The following is an 18,305-nucleotide window of genomic DNA, read 5'->3' as shown; positions in this document are numbered from 1 at the left end:
CCCCACCCCAACTTTATGTACTTTGGAGGTAGCAGTGGGAAAGCTCTAACTGATAAGAGCCCTTCAGGCAGTGGTTTTGGTTGGAGTCCAGACCGATTATTTCATGACCAGCTAGAGAAATTCGCGAAGGTTCCTGTGACAAATCGAGACATTTTTTGAGGGGTAATTTAGAGAGAGATGAGAGAGAGGAGCCCAGGGTTCTGAAAGACTGAATCCCTGGGGAGAGGGGGAACCCGGGGCTGGAGAGTGGTAGTGTGTGAAACGCAGTTTAAAAAGTCCTGTCTCCTGCTTCTGTTTCTCCTTCACCCCCATCCCCCCACCATTTCCCCCTGTTGCTGGGTTTTGTTTATATAACTCAAGTTGTTTGGCTAGATTCTTCAGGTGAATTCCTTCTTTCTTCCTTTTATTGTTACTGTTTTTGATTGGATGTTTTACCAGTTTGTAGAGATCAATGGTTATTGTTGAACACTCACTTAAAGAATTCGCTGAAGTTTTAAAAAAGTAGTTTTTTTCATTTGGTTTAGAAGTGGGGGATGGAAGGGAAGTTGCCTGGGCAAGTGATTCTTCTCTGCCCCCCCCACCCCATAATCTTTTCAGGAATAAGATGTTTTTCTCTTCACTCAGGAAAACTTGATTAGAAATTAGGAACAGTACATGAACGTCTCAGTTTAGGGTTAGAAGTTTAGAATTTGGGGGAGGTGGGAGTGGGAATTAGAGGAGCAAGTAATAAAGTATATATTATGTACCAAATATATGTTTAGGCACAAGTGAAATTGACTCTTTATGAGCTGTTTGTGGCTGTGATTGAGTTTTGTAAATGTGTGAATAATACCAGTAATGTTGGCTTTTCATAAGGTGGCAGGAAAACTTGTAACTATGGCTGTGTGTACATTTTACATAAAGCAGTTTCGGGTTTTATTTTTGTTTAGAAACTAGGAAATGACATGGTGGCAGAATCTTGAGTTATTTTTATCTTGAATTGAGACTTACTGTCACACCTAATGCAAATTTCTACCTAATGTTTAATTGGGATGGGGGTGAGAGAATTCCAGCTGTCTTTGATCAATGTCAGATTCTCAAATTATATACTTACATATATTTTTTTAGAAGGCTGAGGATAAAGAGGGTGAGGCCTTACTTGACCTGATGCCTTTTCCATACAGTGCCTTTTGTTCATTTAGTAGTTGTGGCATCTAGAATGATTACCGTATTTAGGAGTGGGGTGTGGGGGGTGGAGAGGGGGAAGAAAACAGACAAAGAACAGCAGGGTGTCTTTCTTTTTTTTTCTTCCCCTAAGTGGCTTATTTCATAGCTTATTTTTAGTAGAAGATGAAGAAAGGCAAAGATGCATTGGCCTTCTGTTCTTTCCCCACCTTCCTCCTTTCTGACAAAAGAAAGCAGAGGCGCTTTAAAATTGTACATGTCTGAGATAGGAGGACAACAGTCTCGGGATTTAAAAGCCAGAGGTTATCTTTGTTTCATGTTTGTTATTTTCTGGTCTGAGTTAAATTTTTGTATTTCCTTTTGTTGTGCATGTGTGTTGGGGTGGGTGTGTGAGAGATTTTGTGGCCTCGTTTCTCTGTTGAATTCACATTAGTAGGCCCAAATGGAGACAACAGTTTTTGAGCAAGGTATATTTACCATGAAATTTAAGCAAGGCTTATTTACCAGGACACTGCTAAAATGAATACAATTGTGTGAAACAGTCGAGGGTTGAAAATGAAAGATGGTGTGGAGGAAGTAGGAAAGGTCTGGAGGAATGTACTTGCTTTTTGCCCCTCAGTGCCCCCTTGATTTCTTTGGTGTGTAGGCTGATAGCTGGTTTTGTTGAAATCTCCTGTTTCAGCCCATTTTTGGATGTCTCCTGAGCGTAATTATGCCACCAGGATTTACAGCCTGGCAGGGAATCTATATAGTAGGAAAGTAGTGCGTGGGGGTAGGGAAAGAAGAGGATGTGTAACTAATTGGCCACTGCCTTCCAGCACCTCGTTAGGTCCTTTCAGAGACACCGTCTCTGGTTGTTGTTTGGAGTCGGTGATATTTCTTTTGTGACGGGTTGGTAGGAGGAGAGCTGACTTCCAAGTTATGGAGGGAGTGAGTGTTTTGCACCAATGCACTTAATAGTCTGCTGGGCGATTATGTTCTGAAACTCTGACTCATTCATTGTTTCTCTTCTGATCCTTTGCTGAGGGTTGTGCAAACCTCTCCAGGAGCCTAGAAACTGATGTACATGACTTGGGCCCTGTAGGAATGTGTCCCAATCAAAAAACTTGCAAAAAGCCCAAATCCTGTGGAATGGTGGTTGAATAATAGTGTTGCCATTTGTTTTGCAAAGTGAGGTGGGTGGGTGATACTGTGCTGTTCTCAGCCTGGCAAGCTTTGAGGTTTCTATCTCAAACCGGCTGATTATTTAGTTTGTCTGAGAACTGGGACTCTGGTGACCTTAAAGCGTGATTTGCCCTAAAGGAATATCGGTTTAAGTTCTCCTGGGTGGAGGAACAAACAAGCTCAGATTACACGGGTTTCCTTGTTGGTGGGGGTTACTCGTCTCACCCTGTTGCACAGCCTGGTGATCCTTTTATCTGTGAACCAGTGGCCCCTGCTGAAGGCTGGAACTGCTTGTTTTGGAAAAGCCTATGCAGGCAAAAGGCCGTAGGCACAGCTCCTCACAGCTTATTGGCTGCTCTGTTACTACCCGGAAAAGGAGGAGGGGCGGAGCTACCAAACAGCTGATGGGAATGTGTGACCAGTGTGTTTATATACAAAAGAAATTGGGGCTGGGGAGGCCTCGTGAGTGGTGTCACAGGAACAAGTGTATTTTCAAGGGGTAAAAAGAGGAGAGGAAAACCTGACCTGTTAAGAGTATAAGAATTATTCAGGGTTAAATCAGAAAAGTGGATCTGATGCTAACGAGAACTTGGCAAGCACTGTGTTTGTTATTGGTGTGAAATTTTGGAACTTAATTTTATAATACCAAGAGTTTTCAAAGAGTCCCTTTTTCAGAGGGAGTTGTGGTAGCTTGAAACCAGATAGCCACCACTTTAAATGTATTTAACTGACTCCTGCAGGGATTCAAAAGTATGGTAGAAAGGTAAGCTTCCCTTATAAAAGCTTTAAGAGCAGTGATCAGAACGGGCCAGTGTCTTATGCTAAATTCGTTATCAGCATTAGTGAATCTTAGAATCCTAGTTGTCTGCCTTAGGGTTTCAGAAGCTTTCAGTAACAGGTTCATCCCCTCAGTCATTTCTGCACCCGTCTCATGCCAGGCTTGGGGCTAGATGCTGGGGGTTTCGTAGTGAAAAATTTGGTGTGTGCTTATGTAACTAAAACAAAAAAAATCAAAGTACGTGTTGTGTTATAGCAAGTGAGGGCTGTATGTATTACCTTTTTTTTTTTTAAAAAAAAAAATAACATATTTACTTTCAGAATTGACTTTTCAAGGAATAGAAAGTTTAAAGTGAATTTTATGTGATGGGATATATGGGAATCTCTCTTCCTGTTATTTAAAAGATTGATGTTAAAAACTGAAAAATATTAAAATGTGTAGTCATTTGCCTTCAACTTGGATGTTTTGCTGTTGATCCGTAGTTAGTCTATCCCTAAGTTAGTAGTTTTTGTTGCTCTTTTATTTGTGCTAAAAGTGTAGACGGTTCTATTATCTTTTAACTAACTCCAGTGTCATTGGGAAAGTGTGGTTTGCCTTTTATTTCCTGTGATCTCTGTTTTAGTGAGATGAAAAGATGGAAGGTGGAACAGTTTTATGGTCTTCAAGCTAAAAGTTAAAGCTTTGGCAACTCTCAGTGTTCTGAATTTGTCTTCTCTGCCTAGATTTTGGTGACAAATATAACATACTGGCACTTATTTTGGTTAAGCAGGAACCTACATAAGTAAGCATTCACAGCTTCAGAACATCTGATTCCTGCACTGCAGTTCTAGTAAATTACACATAAGCCTAAAAATTCAGCTTTTAGGGGAAAACAATCTTTGCAGATGTGGCCTGTAAAAATCCCTTATCTGTTTTCGTGTGTGTGTTAAAGGAACCTGGATTTGTTGGTTTTCTAGTATTGTGCAGTTTCCCCAGCACCTTGACCTGTACATATCTACATATATTATAGATATATAATTATATGTAATTTAGTATCTTGTTTCAATCTTACCAGATTTTAATGGTTCCAAGAATCACTGGATTTTTTGGCATATGATTCAGACCTGCGAAAGTGCTTATAGTGAAATAGCTTTTTAACTGTAGACCTGCAGTGTACATTTTAGTAAAATACTTAAATGAAAAAACTTTAATTGGATTATACCAGTAGTAAGATAATTGAGGAAAGTATAGGTTACAAAAAGGGAAAGAAAACCATCTCCCATAAGCCTGTCCTTTAAATACTGGTTCTCAAGCTTCAGTGTGATCTTCACTACTTGGTGGTGGTGGTGGTGGTGTAGTCGCTAGGTCGTGTCCGACTCTTGCGACCTCATGGATTGTAGCCTGCCAGTCTCCTCTGTTCATGGGATTCTCCAGGCAAGAAAATGAGTATGTTGCCATTTCCTTCTCCAGGGGATCTTCCTGACCCAGGAATCAAACCCAGGTCTCCTGCACTGCAGGCAGATTCTTTACCAACTGAGCCATGGGGGAACCCTACTTGGAGGGTTTGTTAAAATGGGTCCCACCCCTGAAATAGTGTGATTCACTCAATCTAGAGTGGGGCCTGTGAACGTGCATTTCTGAGAAGTTCCCAGATGATGGTGATGCTGTTCTGTCTAGCAACCACAGTTTGAGAACCATTGTCCTGAAATGTTAACATGATGTAGTTTTTTCTTATCAGTGCTTCCCCCCGACCCAAGATATATTATTTTCAATCTGTTGATCATATTGTACATGCCGTGTTTTTGCTTAATATTTTTGCAGCTGTTTTTCCTATTTATAAATATCAGATATAATAGCTCATGTAATAAGCTATTACAAGAGCTAAACCATGGCTTAAAGCATGCCTGTGCCATTGATTTAATTCTTTGCCTTTTTCCTGTGATAAATAAGATTGAAATTAACATGCATAAGGCTTATCTTACATTTTTGGATTATTTCTCTTTTCTAGAAATGATATTCTAGATCAGAGAAGGTAAGCTTTTGAATTAAAATATTTAATTAAAAATCTTGGGGTCCCGCACTCAGTGGATTCTCACTTTGTTATATTGTGTCTTAGTTGGTGTCATTTCAGCACTGAAGCAGCCAGCCTGGCATAGCAATGAAAAATGAGTTCTGATCTCTTTGTTTAAACTTTCATGTTTTTTTGTGTGTGTTTAAAAATAGTGATTCTTACATTAGGGATAGTTTTGTACTTCTCAAAGTGCCTTCTCGGAGTTGGTAGGTTGCACATAATATATTCATCAGCTGTCTGATTGGTAAGAGCTTTAGAGTGTTAGTGACTTGATTATTTTTCCTTTTGTTTTTTATTGAGGTATAATTGACATAAAAGAACTATACATGTTTAAAGTGATAGATTTGGTAGGTTTTCACATAACTGTCACTCATGAAGCCTATTGCCACAGTCAAGAGAGTGAACATACTTATTTTCCCGCTGTAGATTATTTTGCATTTTCTAGAATTTTATATGAATGGAATCATATACTGTATATTCTTTTCTGTGTGAATTCTTTCTTCATATTTTTTAGAGCCCCCCTTGTTATCATGTAGTTCTTTTTTTTTTTTAAACCACTGAGTAGTATTTCATTGTATGGCTGTACCATAATTTGTTTATGCGTTCACCCCTTTGTGGACATTTGGGTTGTTTTCTGTTTGGGGTTATTACAAGTAAAGCTGCTATGGACATATGCTTCCTTTTCTTTTGGGTAAATATATTGGAGTGGAATAACTGGATCATGTGGTAGATACAGATTTAACTTTATAATAGGTTGCTTGAATTTAAAAAGTTAAATGAGGATGGTTGTGGCATTGAACTCTTGTTTCAGTTGTGTGTTTTAAAGGAGTCCCATTAAATAACATAAGCCTAAACACTGATTTCTAACCTAACTCTGTCAAAGCTAGTTCTGTGGCTGCCCTTCCCTTTCCCCCATTCAAAGTTAGTTAAATTTTCGTTGTGAAATATTTTTGTTTTGTGGCCCTTTGAAATGGTACTTCAAGAAATATGGCTACAAATAAATTTTATTTTTGCATTTGCTAATAAGACTGTATTTTTGTGAGATGGTAAACACCCTCTTTGTTGATGGTACCTTTTTCTTGCTTTTTGTAAAGTATTGATAATAATTTTTTTAACATTAGTTTTACTTAGCACCTCCAGTTTACAAATGATTACGTAGGACTCTGTTAAGGTCTAAATTGTCATATGGACTGTGTATGCATTTAGTCGCTCAGTGGCGTCCGACTCTTTGTGGCTGCATGGACTGTAGCCCACCAGGCTTCTCTGTCCATGAACTTTTCCAGGCAAGAATACTGGAGTGGGTTACCATTTCCTACTCCAGGAGACCTTCTCGAGCCAGGGATCCGACCCAGGGATCCAACCCGCACCTCCTGCATTGGCAAGTGGATTCTTTACCACTAGCGCCACCTGGGAAGCCCCTTCCTATGGACTAAACTCAGATAAAAAGAAACAACAGGAACCCAGTGGCAGAACTGGAAACACATTCTAAGAGGGTATCCCTAAATATGTTTTCCTGGAATCTTTTTTTAAAAAGTTAATATTTAGCAAAATAGTGGGGTTTTTTGTTTTGCTTTGTGATTTGATAATTAATAGACATTGCTATAATAATAAATCAGATGTTGCTTTACTATCACATTTTTATACATTACAAACATTTGAATGTATACTAGTTTATATGCATGTTGCTCAAAAAATTAACATCTTAGCTACTCACAACTGGAATTTTTAGCTTGGCTAACAAAAATAAAAACAACCTGTTTTATGTTGGAGTCAGTGACAGTTTATTCACTGGGTGGACTTTGGTTCAGTCCTCAAACATGAGGATGGTGCTCTGAGCATATGTGTTAGTATTGTTTCCAGATTGCCAAAGTGTAATTTACGTGCAATGTAGAAATCTTTGGAAACACAGGCAAGTCAGTGTATACTGTTGATAGGCTGTTGTTACCTTGGTAATTCTCAGGTGGGGTATGAGAAGAATTGTTGTATTTTTATGGGGGTGCTATGGTTATTGTTTCTTCTCTGTACCTCATCGGATCCTTGGGAAGCTGGCAGGTTGTTCGAAGGCTGGTGCTTGTGGTGGCACTTGCCCATGCCCGACAGAACCCAAATCCTTAAGACCCAGGTGGTGGGAAGTCCCACGTGGTGGGAAGTCCCACGGGGCAGTTACATGCTCATGAGGGGTGAAGGATCCCTTCTGCCTTAACCCTGCCTTTTAGGCATCAAGGGCATCAAGTGGGTGGTTTGAATAGGTGCTTACTGATCTTTTGACCTGTCCAGCAGAGCAGCCAGGAAGGCGTAGGAAAGCCATGTGATGTGGAAAGGCTTGGCTGCACTTTGTCAGGACAGGCATGACTGGTGGGTCTGTCTTTGGGCTCTGTCAGAAGATACCTGGGCTGTTGCACTTGGAGGAACCATATTTAGGGATTCAGAATATTATTTAATTGATAGGAAATGCAATGGCTTTTGTTCAACTTGCTGGTTTCCAACTTGTAAACCACTTTTAAGAAGGCATTATGTATCAGAGTAAGAGATACTGCCTATATGAGAAATTGTTATTAATATTGTAAATTGTTCTGTGTATTATATTTTTATCATGCATACTTTTCAAGGCTTCTTGGATGATAAAATCTTAGTTGATTAGTAATATAAACAGAAAATTAGATATAGTGTGTGCCTGGTTCATGTTACTTCAGAAGCATTTGGGTTACTACTCAGCTTAGTGAATATAGATTTAGTTGTTTCATTCAGATGGTTTAGTATAACTTTGGTTATCTGAATTTTGCTTTTTAATCAGTTGACTTTCTGTTGTTTAGATAGTTTTGAAGGATTGATTAATTCAAAGATTTCAGTAAACATCTCCATTGTAGTGTCTGTCTGTAGAAAGTTGACTTGGTTAGAACTGTGTTCATAAGAGATCACTAGGTATAATATCCACTCCAGTACTCTTGCCTGGAAAATCCCATGGACAGAGGAGCCTGGTAGGCTGCAGTCCATGGGGTCGCCAAGAGACGGACATGACTGAGCGACTTCCTGTTCACTTTCCAGTTTCATGCATTGGAGAAGGAAATGGCAACCCACTCCAGTACTCTTGCCTGGAGAATCCCAGGGACGGAGGAGCCTGATGGGCTGCCGTCTCTGAGGTCGCACAGAGTTTGACACTGCTGAAGCGACTTAGCAGCTGCAGCAGCAGCAGCAGGTATAATATAGTAAGATACATTGTTTTATGGTTTTACAGACTACTGAATGTTTAGTACCCTTTTGCTAATCTATTAATCTAAATCTGTAAATAAATTAATAAGTCTCCTTGGCAACAAAGCTTGAAACTAGGTCATAGTTTTTATTTCATTCCAAAGGAAAGAGACTGAATTTGCTTTTTTCACTAACAAATGGTCACCTAGAGAGTCCTACAAGTGGGATTTGGAACTTGGGCACATTGTTAACGAAGATTAAGGCTCCTACAATGAAATCATCCCATGAATTTCTTGTACATTTTGGGTCTTTATTACAAACTTACATGAAATGGATAAACCCAGAAGGGAAATGCATTTTAAATGCTTGTGGTGTTTTCTTATGAGAGGAGTTTTAACTGTTTATCTTAATTTGGTGACCCATCTCAATGTTGCTTCTGAGTATATTTAATTAAGTGTATTAAAATGTAGAGCATAATGTGTATTTGATAACAGAATCACTGATCTTGGCAACTCTATTTTGGCATTATTAGCATCTGTTGATTTTACCAATTAATTCATTCAGTTCACCAGAGCCACCATCTTGATAATAAGAAAAAAACAAACCCTGTATTTTGCTTTTCTATTCATTTGTATCCTCAGAAATTAAAAAACAAAATACTTTTCTTTTAAGTCAGGTTTATTTTATGAACGGAAGGAGGAGAGGAAGTAGACCTTTAAGTGTGTTCCTTAGTCTAATTACCTGGATTCCTGCCCATTTCTTCTGGTAGTGAAGAAGGGCCACCCTTGAATGCTGTCTTTGATTATCAAAGACGTATATTTGAGTATACCTGTATTGAGTCATTCACCTTCTTGTGAACATTTACTTGCTTTTTTCTTTCTACAGGCTCTTAAAGTAGAATAGACAGATTCTATCAATCTTTGAGTAATTAATGTGGCTTTTCCTTTGTTTGAGTTTTAGCCAAGAGTTTTATAGTATATTAACAGTGACATATCAGGAAGACTATTGGTGACTCAAAAAGACTACATTCTTTTCATATATTTCATTCTGTATGTCTGTTTTCTATTAGTGTGCCTCTCTTATACTGTGACTAATTTCTAGAAATCAGACAAGAGAGTTGAATTTACTGGCAGGAAAGTACACAAATAAACCTTTGGAGAGAAGGTATTTCCTTAATTAAAAGTAGAAGTAAAGTCAGGTTCTTTTTTCTAGAAGTTGGAAAATCAGAATATGCTTGGCCTATTTCACTTTGTGCAATTTGGCATTTATTTATCAAACTTGAACTTACTTATGCTAAAAACATATAGTAGTAGTTTACAACTTTGATACCCATTCTCCAAAGATAAAAATAGGCTGTGCCTTAGATTTGCCCTAACTCTGTTCAGTGAAGTGAGACATGGTGGAACTTGGCACCTGAATCTTGAGTTCTTACACTTTAAAGATCTTCATCTCTATTTTCTTTAAGTCCTCAAGGTAGGGAGTCTAGAGGTCTTCTCTCAGCATCCTCCTGTGCTCTTCAGGCAAGGTAAATGGGAGTCTCCTGCCCTTTGGGAGCTTACTCCCAGGATTAAATTTTAGCCCTGTTACATTTTTTCTCTTTTGGCCACACCACACAGACATGCAGGACCTTAGTTCCTCAACCAGGGATCAAACCCAGGCCCCACGCAGTGAAAGCATGGAATCCTAACCGCTGAACCTCCAGGGGATTCCCCCCTTTGCATCTTGTAACTCAAAGAATGACTAACAAAATACCATATCTACTTGTGCTTATTCTCCATTTTGGGGGTTGATCTGATCTATGTGCTTAAGCCTTTGAACTGGATTATCTTAATTGACAGATACATGTCTTATCTTTCTGCTTAATAGGAAATAGAAATCTTTTTTATAGAATCAAAAATTAGTGTTTGATTTATGCTTTTAAATTGGGGCTTATTATTTGAAAGAATTGGGTAAAATATAACAATTTTAGTCTATCAGTTCTGGCTGTTTTAGTTCTCAAATGTCATTCTTAGAGTGTTTTGTCAGCTCTGATGAAGTTCTGATGGCATTTTATTATTTGAAGTTAAATTTTAGTAGATGTTACACTTTCATAGATATTTTAACCTGTTTTTCTACTTTGAGTAAACTTGGAATGCAGATAATAGTATTACAAAGCCCTTTTTAAATATGAGGGCTCCTTGTAATTGAAAGTTGAAAGTAATAATTGTATTCTTTTTAAGCAATATCATTTGTGGCCTTAGGTAACACTTTGAGAAATACTAATGCTTGGGTGTACTACTTCATATTTGGAGAGTAAACTCTGGTAACTTTGTTTTTGTTATTGATAGAAAAAATAGAAGCCAATGTTGATATAAGGAATCTGCTTTTCATTTGTGACTTATAAAATCAGTTTTGCTTATAGTCACATTTATTACATGAAAAATAGATTTAAAGCAGTATATAGCCCAATGCCTCAGTTAATCCTATTTCTGAATAATATCATAAAGAAAAAATTGACTTAAATAGGTTTTAATGTAAGTGTTCTGATATCTCTTTATAACAGTAGATTAGATGGCATTGTATCTGGTATTCTTGAGATGTCTGAATTGTATGTGCCCTGTCAATAATTTTAGAAGAAAGTAAGCCTTATAAAAAAAGTACCTGATTTATGGAAGCTTTTATCCAGATAGAATGGCAGCATGCTGTTCCTTTCAAAATTTTATGTATTTAATTACCTGAATTATATTTCATGTTTTAAAAGGTAAAGTTAGGCAATGTGGATATAATTGAGTAAAAGAATATGCCCAGCCACAATAGGATCCCATAAGAGTTTGAGACAGTTCAGTATTTAAGCATCTAAATATTTTTTTACCTTTGTCCTTTTTTTTTTCAGATCATAGTTTAAATTTTGACATAGAGCTATTTCTGTTATAATGCCACAAATACGTTACTGAAATACCTTGCATTCTGCAAAATCATGAAGTGGAAATAATAGTGCTTAGACACCTTTATGTCTTAATACTCTCCAGGTATTGAAGATATATCTGTTGAAGAAAATTTAGTTGCCAGCATTTTTATTGATATTTAAACTGAATGTCTGTAGTGATTCAGTTTTGCTTTGTGTTATGGTGATTTTAATTAGTCTTAAGACTGTCAAGGATGTACAAACACTTTAGATGCTTAATTTTTTAAAAGTTGGGGTGATTTTAACGGAAGGCTTGGGATGTAAGCTGCCCTTCTTATTTTCTACTGATTTGCCTTAATGTTTTGATAGCTTTTATTTTAAAGATAAACTCATAATTTTAGATTTACAGAGAAGTTGCAAAATCAGAGAGTTCTTATGCCCCAACTAGTTCTCGTTACCTCTGTTATTTATACTACTGAGGTACGTGTTTCAAAACTAAGAAATCAATGTTGGTATGTTACTATAAACTCCAGGCTTTATTCAGATTTCACCAGTTTTTCCATGAACATGTTTTTTTCTGTTGCAGGTTTTCCGTATTAGTGATCATGTCTCCTTAGCCTTCTCTGGTCTGTGACAGTTTCTCTTTGTTTTGCATGACCCTGACTGTTTTGGAGCACTGGTCAGGCAGTTTTTGGAGTGCTCAATTCCAGTCTATCTGATTTTTTCCCCCTCATGATTAGACCTCATAATAGTGAGGTATTAAAATTTAGCCAAACTTCTTGTGGGTTTTGGAAAGAATACTGCAGAGGTGAAGTGCCCGTTTTATCACAAGTAGGGTGTGTATGGGGGGAGTGCCTATGTCCTCATGGCCTCACTGGTGATGTTAACTTTGATCCACTTGGCTTAGGTTGCACTTGCCAAATTTCTCCACTGTGAAGTTACTGTTTTTCCCTTCTGTGTTCTATCCTTCAGAAGCTAGTCACCAAGTGTGAAAGTGAAAGTTGTTCAGCCATGTCTTGTGACCCCGTGGAGTATGCAATCCATGGAAATCTCCGGGCCAGATACTGGAGTGGGCGGTCTTTCTCTTCTCCAGGGGATCTTCCCAACCCAGGGATCGAACTCAGGTCTCCCGCATTGCAGGCTGATTCTTTACCAGCTAAGCCACAAGGGAAGCCCAGGAATATTGGAGTGGGTAGCCTATCCCTTCTCCAGCTGGTCTTCCCGACCCAGGAATTGAACCAGGGTCTCCTGCATTGCAGGCGGATTCTTTACCAAGTGTTAGCTGACTGTCAAGGAGGCCAGAGGAGGTAGGCTTCACCTCCCAGAGGGAGTAATTGTTTTTTACTTCTGATTGTAACACAGTAGTGCATTAATCTTAGTTATTAGTGGATTTTATACAGAACTTACTCTTGAGTGGAGTGTAAATGGTACTGTCTCTTTAAAAAAATAAAATGGGATGTAGATATATGAGAATGTGGTCTTGGAGCACACAGATTTAGTGGGTTTGGTTATTTAGCAATTTGCATGGCAAATTTATCTTTCAGCATTTGGCTGTTTTTAGATCTAGAATAACATGTGGAAATGAAGATAAACTTAGGATGAGTTGCAAAGGTGTTAGTTAAAAACCTTATAGCTCAAGAAATTCTGTCATCTTGAGTTTTAGATCAGAAAGAGAACTTGGGTGTGAGATAGTGATAAAATGTTATTACATTCTGTATCTTTCTGTTATTAACTAGTTATATAGTTAACTTAAAACAGAAAAAAATATATTATTAGCTGTGAATTCTAGCAAAGGGTCCTTATTTTGACCCATTGAAACATTTTATTCTATCTTAAAGGGGTGTACTTTTCACCATTTCGATATCTTTTTCTCTTGTTTTTGGCAGTTCTATTTGTAGTTTCAATGAAAACTTTGATATAATTATAGTTGGCAGTTTTAACCCAGAAATTCAATTATTATGGAAAAATAAACTGCGTAGAACTTCCTGAGAATTTTCCAAGTAATTCTTCTTTAATTAAGAGAACTTGTTTACTCTGACAGTTTTTGGTGTATTTTATTTTGACTGTTTTTCTTTTTTTGTTGCTGTTTTCTCCTTTCTCCCTAGGAATAACACTGATTTTCATATGATAAAAGTCTTAAAGTATTTACAATACATTGTTTTCTTGAGCAGAATATATTTATAGTTGAGGTTATTGGGTAGGTGACTTCTGAAAAAGTAATAATGATATATTAAAATTTGACCAAACCCATTTGATTTCTAGGCTCAAAAGTTAAGGTAAAGTATTTAGCTCTCAGAGGCTTCCTTGAAGATAGTGAGGAAGAACGGTAGAAACTGAATGTTAATGGTAAATATCTTGCTAGTTATAAATATTATAATATTTGTAGTGGTAATAAATTATTTTAAGACTGTAGAGAATAGTCAGAATTTATGTTTTCAACTCATGAGGACACCTGGGTTTTTGGTATGTAAGTCAGAAGTGTTTGTAGCCAGCTGTTTATTGTTTTAGTAACTGGTTGTGCATTTTTAGACCTTTGACCTTAACGCCAGCACCTGCTTGTCATGTCAGTGCTGAGAGTCAGTGGTGTAGCACTTAGTGACATCTTACTGGTTTGATGACTCTGGGCAGATGTTCAGCTGGTTCTTTCTTTTGTACTCCTTTTATCTTTGCTCACTTTCTTAAGTTTGAGTACCTTGGAAGGCCTTTTTTTTTAAAGTTTGTTTGTTTGTTTATTCATTCATTTTGGTCATGCTGAGTGGCTTGTGGGATCTTAGTTTCCTGACCAGGAATTGAACCCTCGCCCTTGGCAGTGAAGGTGCAGAGTCCTAACCAGTGGACCAGCAGGGAATTCCCAAGAATATTTTTTTAGAGCAGTTTTAGGTTCACAGCAAAATTGAAGGGAAGGGACAAAGATTTCCTGTATCCCCTTGCCCCACTCATAAACAGCCTCCCCTCTTATCAGTATCCCCTTCCAGAGTAGGGCATTTGTTACAGTTGATTCGCCTACACTGACACATCATTATCACCCAGAGTCCAAAGTTTATACTAGGGTGCACTCAGTGTTGTACATCTGTGGGTTTGGACATGTGTATAACAACATGTATCTGTCACTGTGGTATCATACAGAGTATTTGCACTGTCCTAAAAATTCTCTGTGCTCTTCCTGTTCACTCTTCCCTATCCCAGCCCCTGGCAAGTCCTAATCTTTTTTACAGTCTTAGTTTTATCTTTTCTAGAATCATACAGTAGGTAGGCTTTTCAGATTGGCTTATTTCACTTAGCAATTTGCATTTAAGTTTCCTTCATGTCTTTTTTTGGGCCAATAACCATTTCTTTTTAGAGGTGAATAATAATCTGTTGTCTAGATGTACCACAGTTTATCCGTTCACCTTGGTGAGCCATTTTTTTGTGACCAGAGCTAATAATAACTCTTAATTGTTTTTCCAGATTTGCTTTTGTACTTAAAAAAAAAACAACAAAAAACTCTAAGTGACAAGTAGCTGAATTTTATACAGCTGCCCTGTTCTAGCCTCAGTTCTACCTTTCTTATCCCCTGATATTTGTTTTATAATGTGCTACTTCTCATTCTAATATATTTCACATTTAGTCTGTTAGAAGCCTTGCATTGAGATGTTATGACCCACTTTTTATGAGCTGCACAGATTGGTTGAGAGTGCTGAGATGATAGCATTAAGTCCTTCTAGTGACAGGTCTGGAGCCTATGAGAGTTTCTCATGCTTTCATCCCTTCTAGCACATATTCAGCTTTGCATATGAAGTAGGTGCTCAGGAAACACCTGTTCAATGAATTCTGATAAATAGTATGCCACAGGTTTCCACCAAGCCCTTAGTTAGATCAGTTTTAGACTAAACATTGTTTCTATATAGAAACAATATGGAAATCTCACAGGAGAGAGGCAAGAGGACTGAAGTCCTTTAATGTGCAGCTGCCATCTGCCATTTCTGTGCATTGTTCATTTTTCCACATATAATATGTATTTGTGTTCTGAAATTGTCCCAAATGGTAATACTTTAGTTTATTAAATGGCATTTTCAGGGGAGTTCTTTTTAAAGATTCTTTGATTGCTGGTTTTATTTAAGATCAAAGGAAATTTTTAAGATTGGGAAAAGAAACAGCTGAAACTTGGGTTATTCCATTTGTAAAATTGAATACCTTAAACTCATCATATCATTTAGCTTATTAGTACTCTTAATTTATACTTTATTAACTGTTTCAAGTTCTCCCTTACAAATTAGTAGTTCTAGAGATGACTTTTACTGTCTTAATATTTGATCCTGTGAACTTGTTGGTCTGTTCAGGATTTCATTGAGGACTTTTATTTTGTATTTACTTTTACCTTTTACCCATACTCTGTGAGGAAAGAGAAGATTTTAAGAAGTGCTTTGACAGCTCATGCATGCTGTAAAAGTTATACGTGGCTTATTTTTAGTTAGGCAGAATCATGGAAGGAATACTTTGTAATAGTTGGATTTTAAAAGAATACTTTTTACTGAAGTATAGTTGATTTAAAATGTTGTGTTAGTTTCTGTTATACAGCAGAGTGATTCAGTTACATATATGTGTGTGTGTACTTTTTCATATTTGTTTCCATTATGGTTTATCCCAGGATCCTGAATATAGTTTTCCATGCTCTACGTAGAACCTTGTTGTTTATCCATACTATATATTGATATGGCAGTTTGTATCTGCTAATCCCAAACTCCTAATTTGTCCCTCTCTCACACCCTTTCCCCTTTGGTAACCTTGGTCTCTGTGTCTGTGAGTCTGTTTCTGTTTTGGAAGTAAGTTCGTTTGTGTCATATTTTAGATTCCACCTGTTAGGTGATATCACGCATGAGTACATGTATTAGGATCATTCTTCTTTTGTATGCTGATCCCTAGGTCCAGCCATGTCGTTGCAAATGTCATTCCATTCTTTTTTGTGGCTGAGTAGTAGTGTATTGGAGAAGGCAATGGCACCCCACTCCAGTACTCTTGCCTGGAAAATCCCGTGGACGGGGGAGCCTGGTGGGCTGCCGTCTCTGAGTCGGACACGACTGAAGCGACTTAGCAGCAGCAGCATTGTATTATGTATGCCATATCTTCTTTATCCATTCATCTGTCACTGGGCGTTTGCTTCCATGTCTTTGTTATAGTGAGATATTTAAAATCTCATTTTACAAATGCAGAACTTTAATGATATGTTTAAACTGTATATACACATGAGTATACTGTTTTTTCTTTCTGTGTGCACGCACAGTCTCTTAGGGAAGAACATATTTTTGCTCCTTAGTTTTTTGGTAAGTTCTTCAGTCATTTGAATTCTCTAACACAGAGGTTCCAGAGTTGCCTGCAGGCCCCTGGGGATCCCTAAGATACTTTCAGGGAGATGATAAAGTAAAAACTTGTTTCATAGTTACATTAATTAATTTTTTTGCCTTTTTCTGTTTTTTTTTTCAGTAGTGATGTTTTGTACTGATGATACAAGGCCAAAACCAATAATGGATTAAACTATGAAAGCCTTGGGACTTCTCTAGCGATCAGGTGGGGCGCAGATTCAGTCCCTGGTGGAGAAACTAAGATCTTGGAGGCCACACGCCACCGGCCCCCCACCCTGCCACAAAATACACCATTGAATGCATAGCACACCAAAACCGTATTAGTGGTTGTCATATTTTTTGCCACCATACATCTAAAGTTTTTAAAAAAAGGCAATTTCACTTGAACATGCTCTTGCTAAGGAGTAACTTATCAAGACAGGTACTTGAAATTTTGACAATTACTCAGAATTTTAACTCTAAAGTACCTGTTTCCTTACTATATTCTGTGTGTTAAAATGGGGAGCACTTTTCCTGCATACTGAAAGTATGGTGGTGGTTTCCAGAAAAAGCACATAGGTGACTTGCCAGCCAAACTAGCTGCTTTTTTTTTTTTTTTTTTTAAATGGAACACCATTTGAACTTGAAAGTGTGACCGGCTGACAAACTGGTTATTCAGACTTGGATGTGTGGCAGATGTTTCCTCAGAAAGGAACAAAGTGAGCCCATCACTTTAAGCAAAACTGATAATGTATGTTGTCAGTGATAATAATATAAGCTTTAAAATGAATATCAGAATTTGGAAAAGCTTGTATCTGCACCACATGCTTGACAGTTGTCTAATACTTAGACATTTCTGATGAGATCAGTAGTGATAGTAACGTGATTTTTTTGTTGTTGTGTGATGAAATGTGTCAGTGTTGGGAAGATTTATAGAAGTCAGTAAACTTGTTTTATTTTCTAAATGGCCAGTGCATGATAGAAAGTCATGTGTTGGGTAAAAGACTTGTTTAAAATACAAGGTAGAGCAGTGAATTTTAATGTAACTATGAACATTTCATTTGTAGTATTTCAGATTCCACATTGCAGGTAGCCTTTAGGAATCTACCACTTGTTAAGTTTCGACGTAATACCAGAAGAATGTTCAGAATTTTCTGAAAAATCTGTTAAACTACTCTTCTTCTCCTAACTACATTTGAAACATATTGTACCAGGTTGAATGCAGAAGCAAATTTGAGAATCCAGCTCACTTCTATTAAGCCAGACATTAAAGAGATTTGCTAAATTGCTTTTTTTGAAATTTTTTTCCATAAACATGATATGTTAACATGCATAAGATTTATTAGTACTTTTAAATGAATTAATGTTTAAACATTTTTCAATGATAAATGTCAATAGATATATATACCAAAAAAGCTCTTTGGGCAACTAAGTCCATGCGCCATAACTACTGAAGCCCACACTCTAGAGCCTGTACTCTGCAACAAGAGAAGCCACAGAAATGAGAAGTTTTTTTTTAATCTTCACACACCTATTTTCCTTCTTGGGTAAATGTGTATTTACATGGTTTACTGTATAATTCAATTTTTTCAATTCCTTGCCTGTGCTGAGTCTTTGTTGCTGTACACAGGCTTTTTCGAGTTGCGTTACATGGGCTTCTCCTTGTGGTAGCTTCTCTTGTTGCAGAGCATGAGCTCTGGGGTGCACAGACGTTAGTATTTGCATCAGGCAGGCTCAGTAGTTGTGGCACACAGGCTT

At 37.5% G+C, this 18,305-nt stretch overlaps 1 protein-coding gene across 7 annotated transcripts in view; it reads left to right on the top strand.

Annotated features, from left to right (window-relative positions):
- UBE2H (ubiquitin conjugating enzyme E2 H) overlaps nucleotides 1-18,305 on the top strand; it is a 112,527-nt gene that overhangs the window by 13,226 nt on the left and 80,996 nt on the right. Inside the window, exons 1-2 of one of the 7 annotated variants that reach the window (XM_069588375.1) lie at nucleotides 4,444-4,531; nucleotides 5,094-5,117. The exons of 5 other annotated variants lie outside the window; for them this stretch is intronic. The gene's annotated coding sequence lies outside the window, so the exon portion shown is untranslated. Of the gene's footprint in view, nucleotides 1-1,321; nucleotides 1,467-4,443; nucleotides 4,532-5,093; nucleotides 5,118-18,305 lie in introns of those variants that run through there. One more of the 7 variants, XM_069588383.1, reaches the window with a different exon arrangement.

The sequence above is a fragment of the Ovis canadensis genome, chromosome 4, assembly GCF_042477335.2.
Source record: "Ovis canadensis isolate MfBH-ARS-UI-01 breed Bighorn chromosome 4, ARS-UI_OviCan_v2, whole genome shotgun sequence".
Taxonomy (NCBI): Eukaryota; Metazoa; Chordata; class Mammalia; order Artiodactyla; family Bovidae; genus Ovis; species Ovis canadensis.
This window is presented reverse-complemented; position numbering and strand designations above follow the sequence as displayed.